The sequence below is a fragment of the Schistocerca cancellata genome, chromosome 2 (assembly GCF_023864275.1).
Source record: "Schistocerca cancellata isolate TAMUIC-IGC-003103 chromosome 2, iqSchCanc2.1, whole genome shotgun sequence".
Taxonomy (NCBI): Eukaryota; Metazoa; Arthropoda; class Insecta; order Orthoptera; family Acrididae; genus Schistocerca; species Schistocerca cancellata.
In genome coordinates this window covers 822,480,734-822,492,200 of record NC_064627.1, presented here as the reverse complement: position 1 = coordinate 822,492,200, position 11,467 = coordinate 822,480,734, and positions in this window count along the sequence as shown.

Sequence of the window (11,467 nt, the reverse complement as noted above, 5' to 3'; positions counted from 1 at the left end):
CCAGCGTTGCTATATATCGATGGTTGCAAGCCGCTGCCTCTCGGGTATCGGTTGGCGATTGTTAGCTTCTTGCCAGTTTACGGGCTCCAAACAAGTTTCTTTGGAGCATTCCTGTAACCTGGAAAGTTGGCTCGCGCTACTAGTTTGTAGCTGTTTACTTTGGATTTCCCTGGCAAAGCATTCCTTCTTCAATAGCACTTGATTACTTGGCTTATGAAACAAGCTTGTATGTGACCATTATTATGCATAGCCTTCCACATTTCCTCTTATTTTCACTGTGTGTGTACCCGGATGTAAAACATAACTTTTTCATTTCATCGCTTATGAGGCGCACTGATTTTACAAGGTGTTATCCGTTTTATTCCTCGCTGCTTGCATTTATTTTCATACGCATCCTTTGTGAATTATTTGCAGTATTCATGTCAGAGATGAGTCCCTATGTTTTTTCCATGAATGAGCTGCATCCTTACCTTCTTCTAGAATCTAGACGAAAAGGATGGAAAAGTGCCTAAAATGATGGAAAGAAGCCAAGTTCACGTCCCAGAGCGTCCTACCTCGGTTTCTTTTATCCAAGAAAAATCACCAAACCGCCGTGTGTTTGCAGAAGTTATTTTATTTACCACAGGCGACCGGTTTCAGCATCTCATTAATGCCATCTTTAGGGCTCTATGCACTTCATGTATAGAAGACTAAAGATGACATTAACGAGGCGTCGAAAGTGATGTCTAAATAAAATTACATCTGAAAACATACGACAGTTTGACGATTTTTCTTTGGTAAATATTTGACCGTTCGCTATCCCGTATTCACGATGGATCAGCAGAGGTTGGGCTTCTTATTGTGAACCGAGTAAATTCAAAGGAATATCAGGATGATATTTTGAGAAAGATATAAAAATGGTTCAAATGGCTCTGAGAACTATGGGACTTAACATCTGTGGTCATCAGTCCCCTAGAACTTAGAACTACTTAAACCTAACTAACCTAAGGACATCACACACACCCATGCCCGGGGCAGGATTCGAACCTGCGACCGTAGCAGCCGCGCGGTTCCGGACTGCGCGCCTAGAACCGCTAGACCACCGCGGCCGGCGAGAAAGATATAAACGATGCTTTCCTTTGTTCATAAAAAGGGTACACTTGTCCGCAAACCGAAGATTGGTTTGATCACCATAGAACTTTATCCAGCCGGCCGTGGTGGTCTAGCGGTTCTGGCGCTGCAGTCTGGAACCGCGGGACTGCTGCGGTCGCAGGTTCGAATCCTGCCTCGGGCATGGGTGTGTGTGATGTCCTTAGGTTAGTTAGGTTTAAGTAGTTCTAAGTTCTAGGGGACTTATGACCAAAGATGTTGAGTCCCATAGTATTTAATAACAAAAAAAAAAAAGAACTTTATCCTGCTGGAGGTAATGTGTCCTTGCCGTTCTCCGACGTGTGAAATCACTGTTCCAGGAAGCAACTGTTCTACATGTACTCCGAATCATGCCGAACTTTCCAGTTTGCACATACAGCAATCACTGGCAGAGATGACAGAATTGGTAACTGACAAAAAAAGTCCTAGGACTGACTGGGAATCGACACCGACCTTTTTTTGCCAAAATTACCTCTTTCATTGATTACATGGAAGAGTCAAAACACTACTTTGTAGGAACGGAACACATCATAATATTCACTAGAAGAAAGACAAACCATACAAGAATTTAGCACTGTCACTATTTTCCTAATCAATTCACCTTTAATCTATCCAAATTTTTTATTTTGTTCTTATTTATTTTTTACCAAAGGGAAAAAATTTGCCTTTGCGCTCCTGTACTACATCACAGTGAACTGATACTATAACCCTACTATCGGGCGAAGTTTTTTGGTATTTATTAATCTACCTTTATTCATCGCAGGATCATCTCACAACAATGTAGGATTTTTCAAGGTAATACAGTGGAAATCAACAAGCCAAAATATACAGCAGATAGCATACGTAACATGCGTTGTGAAGATACGACTGGTAGCCTGTAGGAATATGACAGTCAAGAAGATTTATCCTTCTCGATTACCTTACAAAGAATAAGACAGTAACTGTAGAATATTTTTAAAGTCACCTGGACCAACTGGAAGAAAACACACGTGCTTCTTTGACAACGAAAAATTGATGGATTTGAAATACAAGAAACAGATATAACATACTATCAATACCGCAGATTTCCAAATAAGAAGAAAAACGTGATAAACATTTTCAGTCGATTGAAGAAAGCGAGCGAAGTTGTGCAGTGAATTGCACAGGTCCTCGCTTTCGAGAGGACTGCGGTTCATGATCCTATTTAGCCATCTTGAGTTAAGTTATTCGTATTATCCGTAAATCACTAAAGGCAAATACTTGGAAGGGTCCATTGAACGAGACACGGCCAATTTTCGTCCCCTTCCTTTCGTAATAGGGGACTGTTCTTCGCCGCTACTGATCTCAACGTCATCGGTACTTTAAGTTATCACCTCACTTTTTTCTTCCAATGGTGAATTTACGGCAATTATGGGTGAGTGTCTTGCAGACCTTCCAGTCACGTACCTGTAGTGTAGAATTAAGTCACTGGACAAACTTTGGGCACTGTTGGAAAACAATTATGTTTTCTACAGCCAAAGCGAGAAAATTTCACTGTGTGTTCGGAATTTGTTTTTACCTAGTTGCTTGTATTTATGTTGCGAAAGCTGTTTATTTTGTGCACTCGTGGTTAGTTTTTCGTCTGCTTCGTGTCGTGTTTTGCTTTGTTAAAAGTGCTGCAAATAACTCGGTTTGAATTTAGTTTCGCCGTTTACGAGATGTTGGTCCTCACTACGTAGGCCCTCCCAGAGTCTGTTATTGACCGCCGAGAAGAGTCGGGACCCACTCCCGTTATTCCAGCGACCGCCCGTAACAGATGTGTTGTTTGTCAACAGTTTGCAGTCCCTAGGCCTCCTCTTGTCCCGTGCCCTCTTTGTTGCTGCTGGATCCCAGGTGTTGTTATCTAAACAAGGTCCCCGGCACCCAATACAAAGGCTCTCAGTTCATGCCTGTCGTAGCTCAATCGCCGCTGGGTGGCTTCCGAAACCTGTCAGGTAGGGCTAAGTGTTCTTCTAAATGGTTTTCCCGGCTGATAAATGCAGGGAATTCCGTTCTAGCACTTGAGGCAGGCTTAAACCTGCTATTCGGCTCTAAGGTTTGCTGCGGCGATCCTTCCAAATCTCCATGCGTAATTCTTCATTTTGAAGCCGCTTATCCTGATATCGAAGGACTGCTCATCTGCAGACGTAAGTTCCTCTCTTATTGGGTCGATCCAATTGCCAGCAATCATCGCCGAAATATTTCTTCTCAAGGCAGTGACGTTTGACGTTTGTTCCTTATTTAATCAAGAACAAGAAAACCTTATTTGAAACAATACAGCAGCCAACTACTTATTATACAGCTTAATCAATACGAAGACGCCTTTCTCGTTTCCACCTATATTCACGTGGTGTAATAGATTTGTATCTTCGCTAGTATCACGTTTACGTTGACCGCATTTTGAACCCTGCAGCTGACTTTTTTTCTATTACTTGTGGCTCCTTGTTTCACATTTATATGCACAACTTACTGTAATGGGCTCTATCGGTATATCAGTAACTCTAAAACACACACACACACACACACACACAAACACACACACACATATATATATATATATATATATATATATATTGTTGTGGTCTTCGGTCAAGAGACTGGTTTGATGCAGCTCTCCATGCAGCACCTACTGCAACCTACATCCTTCTGAATCTGTTTAGTGTATTCATCTCTTGGTCTCCCTCTACGATTTTTACCCTCCGCGCTGCCCTCCAACACTAAATTGGAGATCCCTTGATGCCTCAGAATATGTACTACCAACCGATCCCTTCTTCTAGTCAAGTTATGCCACAAATTTCTCTTCTCCCCAATTCTATTCAATACCTCCTCATTAGTTATGTGATCTATCCATCTAATCTTCAGCATTCTTCTGTAGCACCACATTTCGAAAGCTTCTGTTCTCTTCTTGTCTAAACTATTTATCGTCCACGTTTCACTTCCATACATGGCTACACTCCATACAAATACTTTCAGAAAAGACTTCCTGACACTTAACTCTATACTCGATGTTAACAAATTTCTCTTCTTCAGAAACGCTTTCCTTGACATTGCCAGTCTACACTTTATATACTCTCTATTTCGACAATCATCAGTTATTTTGCTCCCCAAATAGGAAAACTGATTTACTACTTTAAGCGTCTCATTTCCTAATCTAATACCCTCAGCATCACCTGATTTAATTCGACTACAGTCCATTATCCTCGTTTTGCTTTTGTTGATGTTCATCTTATATCCTTTCAAGACACTGTTCATTCCGTTCAACTGCTCTTCCAGGCAGGTCCTTTGCTGTCTCCGACAGAATTACATGACAGAATTACAATGTCATCGGCGAACCTCAAAGTTTTTATTACTTCTCCATGGATTTTAATTCTCATTCCGAATTTTTCTTTTGTTTCCTTTACTGCTTGCTCAATATAGAGATTTAATAACATCGGGGATAGGCTTTCCTTAATCCATTTTCTAAGATAAATCGTAGGGTCAGTATTGCCTCACGTGTTCTAACATTTCTACGGAATCCAAACTGATCTTCCCCGTCAGCTTCTCTCAGTTTTTCCATTCGTCTGTAAAGAATTCGTGTTAGTATTTTGCAGCCGTGGCTTATTAAACTGACAGTTCGGTAATTTTCACATCTGTCAACACCTGCTTTATTTGGGATTGGAATTACTTTATTCTTCTATATATATACTAATGCCCCCGAATATTTTATGTGACAACTCCTAAAGCTTTTTAAATAAACATTCTACATCCTTATTCTTCATTCGTACATATTTACAGCTGTCTGCCGCTAGAGGACTCAGAACTGTAGCGTGTAGCATCGCGGTGTGCAACGTAACTATTTAATTGCGTGAGAGTGCTGTAATTGAGTTTCGAATTCGAAAAGTTCCATCCACATGTGGAGCACTCTCTGCTTCAGCATGACAGTGCCAGACCACACACCAGCATTGCGACATCTGCAATCATTCGATGCCTCGGTTTCACTGTAATCCATCATCCACTATACAGTCCCGTCTTGCCGTCTTCCGATTTCCATTTGTCTCCAAAATTTAAAGAACACCTTCGAGGACTTCACTTTGATTGTGATGGAACGGTGTAAGCAGAGATGAGGCTGTGGCTCCGCCAACAAAGTCAAACATTTTACAATAATGCCATCAACAAACTGGTCTCTCCTTGAAAGAAATGTGTGACTACGCTGAGAAATAAATATGTAGACATGAAGAATAAAGATGTAGAATTTTAATAACGTTTGTTTTATTTAAAAAGCTTCAAGAGTTTTCACATAAAAAAGTCTGAGGCATTATTTGTCAGCGTGCCTTCGGACATGCGACAGACGGGGAGCAGTTTTCGAAAACGTTTTAGAGAACACATGGGTTCTTTCAGACTGAATCATTTAGAGTAATGATCTGTGGTTTCTTGAAGTTAATGCAACCAGTCGCCATTTGTTTTCTTCTTCGATTTTTATAATCATCATCATCATCATTAGCGAATCATCATCAGATAAATATTTAATAATTTCAAGAAACCTTTATTCATCACCGTCGAAGTGATAATAATAATAATAATAATGAGCGTATGGCATTGGTGGCCGGGAGACCCCTCGCGGGGCTGTTCGGCCGCCGCTCCACAAGTTCTTTAACGCCACTACGGCGACTTGCGAGTGAATGAGGGTGAAAGACACACAAGACCCAGTCATCTCGGGGCAGAGAAAATCCTTACACCCCGCCGGGAATCGAACCCGGGACCCCGTGCACGGGTAGCGAGAACGCTACCGCAAGACCACGAGCCGCGGACTGTCGAAGTGCTAATCATAGATAATGGATAAAAGCTTTAATTATCTGTGCTATGTCATGCTCGATACCGGAGACAATATGTGTAAGGTAAATAACGACTAACAATCCTCCACAACGAAGCGAAAGGCAAAACATTTCATTTACCAGAGAAATTTGAAATTTAGTTACATTCAGATAGACGAATGACATCATTAACAACGAAACGTATTTTACCAGCCACAGTTTCTCTGCGACTTTGTCCAACGTCCTACTGGCAGTACCATCATCTGCGTGAGCATGTTTATAGTCTCTGTGGTCAGAGTAATCACTCAATGCCATGTATATCTTTGACGTGTTTACGTTGTACTTATGTATTGGTGTGGACTGAATTATGGTTACTTTATGAACACGATGTACAACAAAGTACAGAAACTTACACGGAGTGAAGTGGTAGTGATTATTTATATACTATTTTCACATGTTCTTGTGTATTATTTTATTATTATATACTTTGATTAACAAAAGCTCCTTTTCAGATGGGCCCGCAGTATGTATTTAATTAGGCCAGTGAGTAACATACCGAATATTTTCTCGTTTTCTGCTGCACAGTCATTTGATTAGCTCGTTATTTATCAACAGGTTTTGCTTCGGCACTTTGTCGTTTTCAAGTAATCGTTTTTATGCGTCAAAGTATAATGCCTTGGAGTGTCTATGGAGATTGATTCTGTTTCCGTGCTGTTGAAGCTTGACAAAACATGAAAGTTTGATTTTCACGTTTGCAGTGAAATGAACCTGGGCCCACGGGGCTCGAAATGTCACAATGCATAAGAAAATATTAAAGAGCAGTCGGAGCAGCACATGCCCGCGGAAGGCAAAGATCCCGAGTTCGAATCTCGGTCCGGTACACAGTTTTAATCTGCCAGGAAGTTTCATACGTATCCACGTTGCACTTACATGTTCTGTAATGACATCTACGCATTTTACATTGGGAAGTAAACTTGATTTGTTCTTGTCTCTTGGAATCCAACGAAGAACTTCCTTGAGCCGTTTATCATCCATTCGCCAAGCCGCATGTCCCGCCCATCACCACTGCATACATTTTCATTACAGCCATAATTATTCCATTCTAGTTTGTTCGCTGACCAGTTGTTCATTTTCCTGTCTCGCCTAGTAATTCCCACACGCATCTGTCCACTGCTCGCTGAGCAACGTGAGTTTTGGAGTAAACTGTGACACACACTGACTGTAAACTTTCCTTCTCAGTCACGTTGGAAGCTTAATTTTGAAAACTCTGTTTAACAAAAGCACTCCAGCCCATTTTTATTCTTTTTGTTTTGATGTCCAACCTGTCGAAGTCCTCAACTGCCGGAAATATAAAAACTGACGAACTCTTTTTATGACTTCATTGTTCATTTATACTATTTCCGTTTCAATTACGTTCTATGTTCATTATTTTCGCGTTACTATAAGCGATTTTCAAGCCTTCTCTCAGACTTACTCTTTGCGTTCTTTCATTCGTTTTCTGAAAGTAACTCTGTGGAGTGTAGACTAGTACAGAAGCGTAAATACAGCATGAGAAAATAAAACTGACCCACAAAATATGTCACGCACCTTAAGGCGGGCGACAACCTAACTTACACCATCCATCCCGAGTGCACATGATGTTAGTTGGGTTGCCAGTCTTAAGGCGCATGAAATACACTAAAAAAAAGACGCAACTCGAAGAAAATATTCTATTGGGACGGAAATCGGCAGATGTGACCTACACGTACAGAAGAACAAGTCTTCCTGAGGTACATCGTGCCAAATTCTGTAGGGTTTGGCAAGCACCAAGACAAGCCGCAGAAACTCTTGCCTTTTGCGGCCGGGCGTTATCTTGCTGAAGCGTAGCCCAGAATGGCTTTCGATGAAGGGAAAGAAAACGGGGCGTAGAATATCGTCCACGTACTGCTGTGCTGTAAGGCTACCACGGATGACAACCAAAGGGTTCCTACTATGAAAAGAAACGGAACCCCAGACGATCACTTCTGCTTGTCAGGCTATATGGCAGGCGACAGTCAGGTTGGTTTCTCACCGCTGTGCCGGGATACTCCAGACATGTCTTCGTTGGTCACCGGGGTTCAGTTCGAAGGCGGTCTCACCACGGAAGACAATTCTACTCCAGTCAAGGAGATTCCAGGCCGAATGTGCCCGTCACCACTGCAGACTTGGTTGGTGTACATAGTTCAATGGTAGATGGCGCAAGGAGTGCCGACAGGTCAGCTCAGCCCTCTTTCTGGTAGCCGCCTTCTAATGGTCCCTACGGTCACTGAAGCACCAGTTGCACATCGGATCGATGATAAGGATGAACCCGGGGCTCTGAGTGACTCTGTGACGACTGCATGGTCCTCACGTTCTATCTTCTCTCTAGGTCGATCGCTTCCTTCTTCACGCTGTGTTCAACCATGGTTCACCCATTCCTGTCAACATTATCGAATAGCAGCATCCTCCTATTCAAATGTCGAGCGATTCGCCGATTACTCCAGTCGGCCATTTACACGTCCTCTCTTACATGCTGACATCTGCGTATATTGTTCACGAGCCTGTCTGCAACGCGTAGCTACTGTTCAGCCGAGTACAAGGAATGAAATGCGTGAAGGCTTTATGTCTTGGTATCGACATATCCCCTCTTTACTGGTGAAATTGTGCTGCAGCGTCACACATTCATCCATCGACCGCCAAGGTTGACAGTTTTGCGTTTTACGTCGATACATGTATGAATATCAATTCGCGACCAGTTTGCACAACTCCTTCGTGATGAGTCGTTTTTTTGTGTGTGTGTGTGTCTCAGAGCGTATTTTCTGAGCCAGTTTTATTTGCCCGCCACATACGTTATTGCAGCTTAGCTGAGTGGTAACGTGCTTGCCTCTCATGCAGCGGGCACGGGTTCGATTCCCTACTGTGTCGGAGATTTTCTCCATTCGTGGACTGGGTGCTGTGTTGTCCTCATCATCATTTCATCCTCATCACCGACACGCAAGTCGCCCAATGTGGCGTCGACTGAAATAAGACTTGTACTCGGCGGCCGAACTTCTCCGGATGGGGCCTCCCGGCCAACAATGCTATACGCTCATTTCATTTTTTCTCAAAGTAAAAAGCTCTCTCTAAATCTACTGCATGCAGGTAAAGTGGTTCTTCAGCTCATTGTTCTATTATATAATTTCATTCATCGTTTGCGAATGGTTTGTTCTGCTGTATCCGCCTGAAAGCTAACTTGTTCTTTTGACCTGTTGGTGATAATTTTAGAGTAAGTCTTGCACACTAATGAAAGGAGGCTGATAGGTCCGCAGTTTTGTGTTTTGTCTGTCTCCTTCGTTGTGAAGTAGAGCACATTGTTGTTATTTGCAATGCTATTGGCAGAGGGCATCGGTGAACACATTACTTTTAACTACAAAATTTATTTTAGTCAAATGCTGTTTAATGCCTAAACTGGTTTCGGCTGACTAGTCATTATCAATAGTTCATAAATGCTTCTTGTCCGATGGCATGCTAGGAATCAACATATCAATGAAGTTCCGTCTGGAAGACTGAAGTAGGTGTGCTAGTGAGGGGGAAGCAAAGAACCCGTCTACATGAAGAATAACGGAGGTGGTCCAGAAAACTGCCGTTCATTCTCACTGACGTCCATCTGTTGTAGAATGCCGGGAGATATTTTGGCCTCGAACATAATGAGGTACCACGAACGGAATTACCTCATCCATGCCAAACAACGTGGATTGCGAAAACATCGATTATCCGAAATTCAACTTGCGTTCTTCTCACATGCCATCCTGAAAGTCATGGATCAGAGTAATTAGATGGATGCAGTACCACTGTTCCGGAAAGCATTTAGCTCGGTATCACACCAATATTTAGTAACATCATATGGGGTATCAAAGAAGATAGGTGAGTCGACTCAGGATTTCTTGGTAGGTGATGATGATGATGATGATGATGATGATATGTGGTTTGTGGGGAGGTCAATTGCGCGGTCGTCAGCTCCCGTACAAAGTCCCAGTTTTTACACAATCCAGTTTTTTTCAGTCCAATATAGCCACTGTCACGAATGATGAGGATGATGGTGAAATGATGTGGACAACACAAACACCCAGTCCCTGCGCAGTGAAAATCTCCAACCCGGCCAGGAATCGAAGCCGGGACCCCGTGATCCATAGGTAGCAACGCTAGCGACTAGACCACGTGCTGCGGACTTTCTTGGTAGGGAAGACGTAGAATGTTATCTTGCACGGAGAGTCATCGACAGAAGTAGAACTAACTTCATGCTTGCTCCAGGGAAATGTATTACTACCCGTGCTGTTTATGTTGTATATTAATGATTTGGAAGATAATATTAATAATAGCCTCAAACTGTTAGCAGATGATGCAGTTATCTATAGTGAAATACCACAGTACTAAATGAATAAAAGTTGCACAATCATCAAGTGACATGTTTATTTCACTCCCGCCGGAGGTTCAAGTCCTCTCTGTGGCATGCGTGTGTGTGTTGTTCTTAGCATAAGTTAGTTTAAGTAGTGTGGAGGTCTAGGGACCGATGACCTCAGCAGTTTGGTCCTTAGAACTTCACACACACATTTTGGCATGTTTATTTTTTTTTTATTTCACGTACTCCGTTACAATGTAACATTACATTTTACTCAGAGATATCACATGTTGCAGAGACAGCCAACTTGCTTTAAATGTTCAGAAACGTGAAATACTGCGCTTCATAAAACGCAATAAATTGTATGCTTGACTACAGCATCAGTGCGTCACCAGCAGACTCAGTCAGCTCGTACAGACACCCGGGTGTAACAGTTTGTGGGGACATTAAATGGGGTAATCACATAGGCTGAGTCGTAGGCAGAGCAGGTGGAAGAGGTCGCCTTATAGGCAAGATACTGCAAAAATGCAGCCAGTTTGCAAAGGAGGCTCCAAACAGATCAGTTGTACGCCTCAAGTTTGTGGAACCCTTACCAAATAGGACTAACACGGTATCATGTAACTAAATACAGAAGGATGACACGAATGGTCACACGTTGTTTGGCAGGCGCTTGAGGATGCATCTACATCTATGTGGCTACTCCGCAATTTACGCTTAAGTGCTTGGCGGTGAGTTCATCGAATCGCTTTCAGACTCTTTCTCTATCGTTCCAGTCTCTAAAAGCAGGTGGGAAAAACGAGCTTAAATATTTCTGCGAGCGCTCTGATTTCTCTTATTTTATTAGGATGTCATTTGTCTCTTTGTAGGTGGGAGTAAACATTGTACAGATGGTTCAAATGACTCTGAGCACTATGGGACTCAACATCTCAGGTCATCAGTTCCCTAGAACTTAGAACTACTTAAACCTAACCAACCTAAGTACATCACACACATACATGCCCGAGGCAGGATTCGAACCTGCGACCGTAGCGGTCGCGCACTTCCAGACTGAAGCGCCTAGAACCGCTCGTCAACATTGCTAAATATTTCCGCTTTCGGTGGAGAAAGTTGGTGCTCAAAATTTCGTAATAAGATCTCGCCACAACCAAAAACGCCTTTGTTTTAATGATTGCCACCC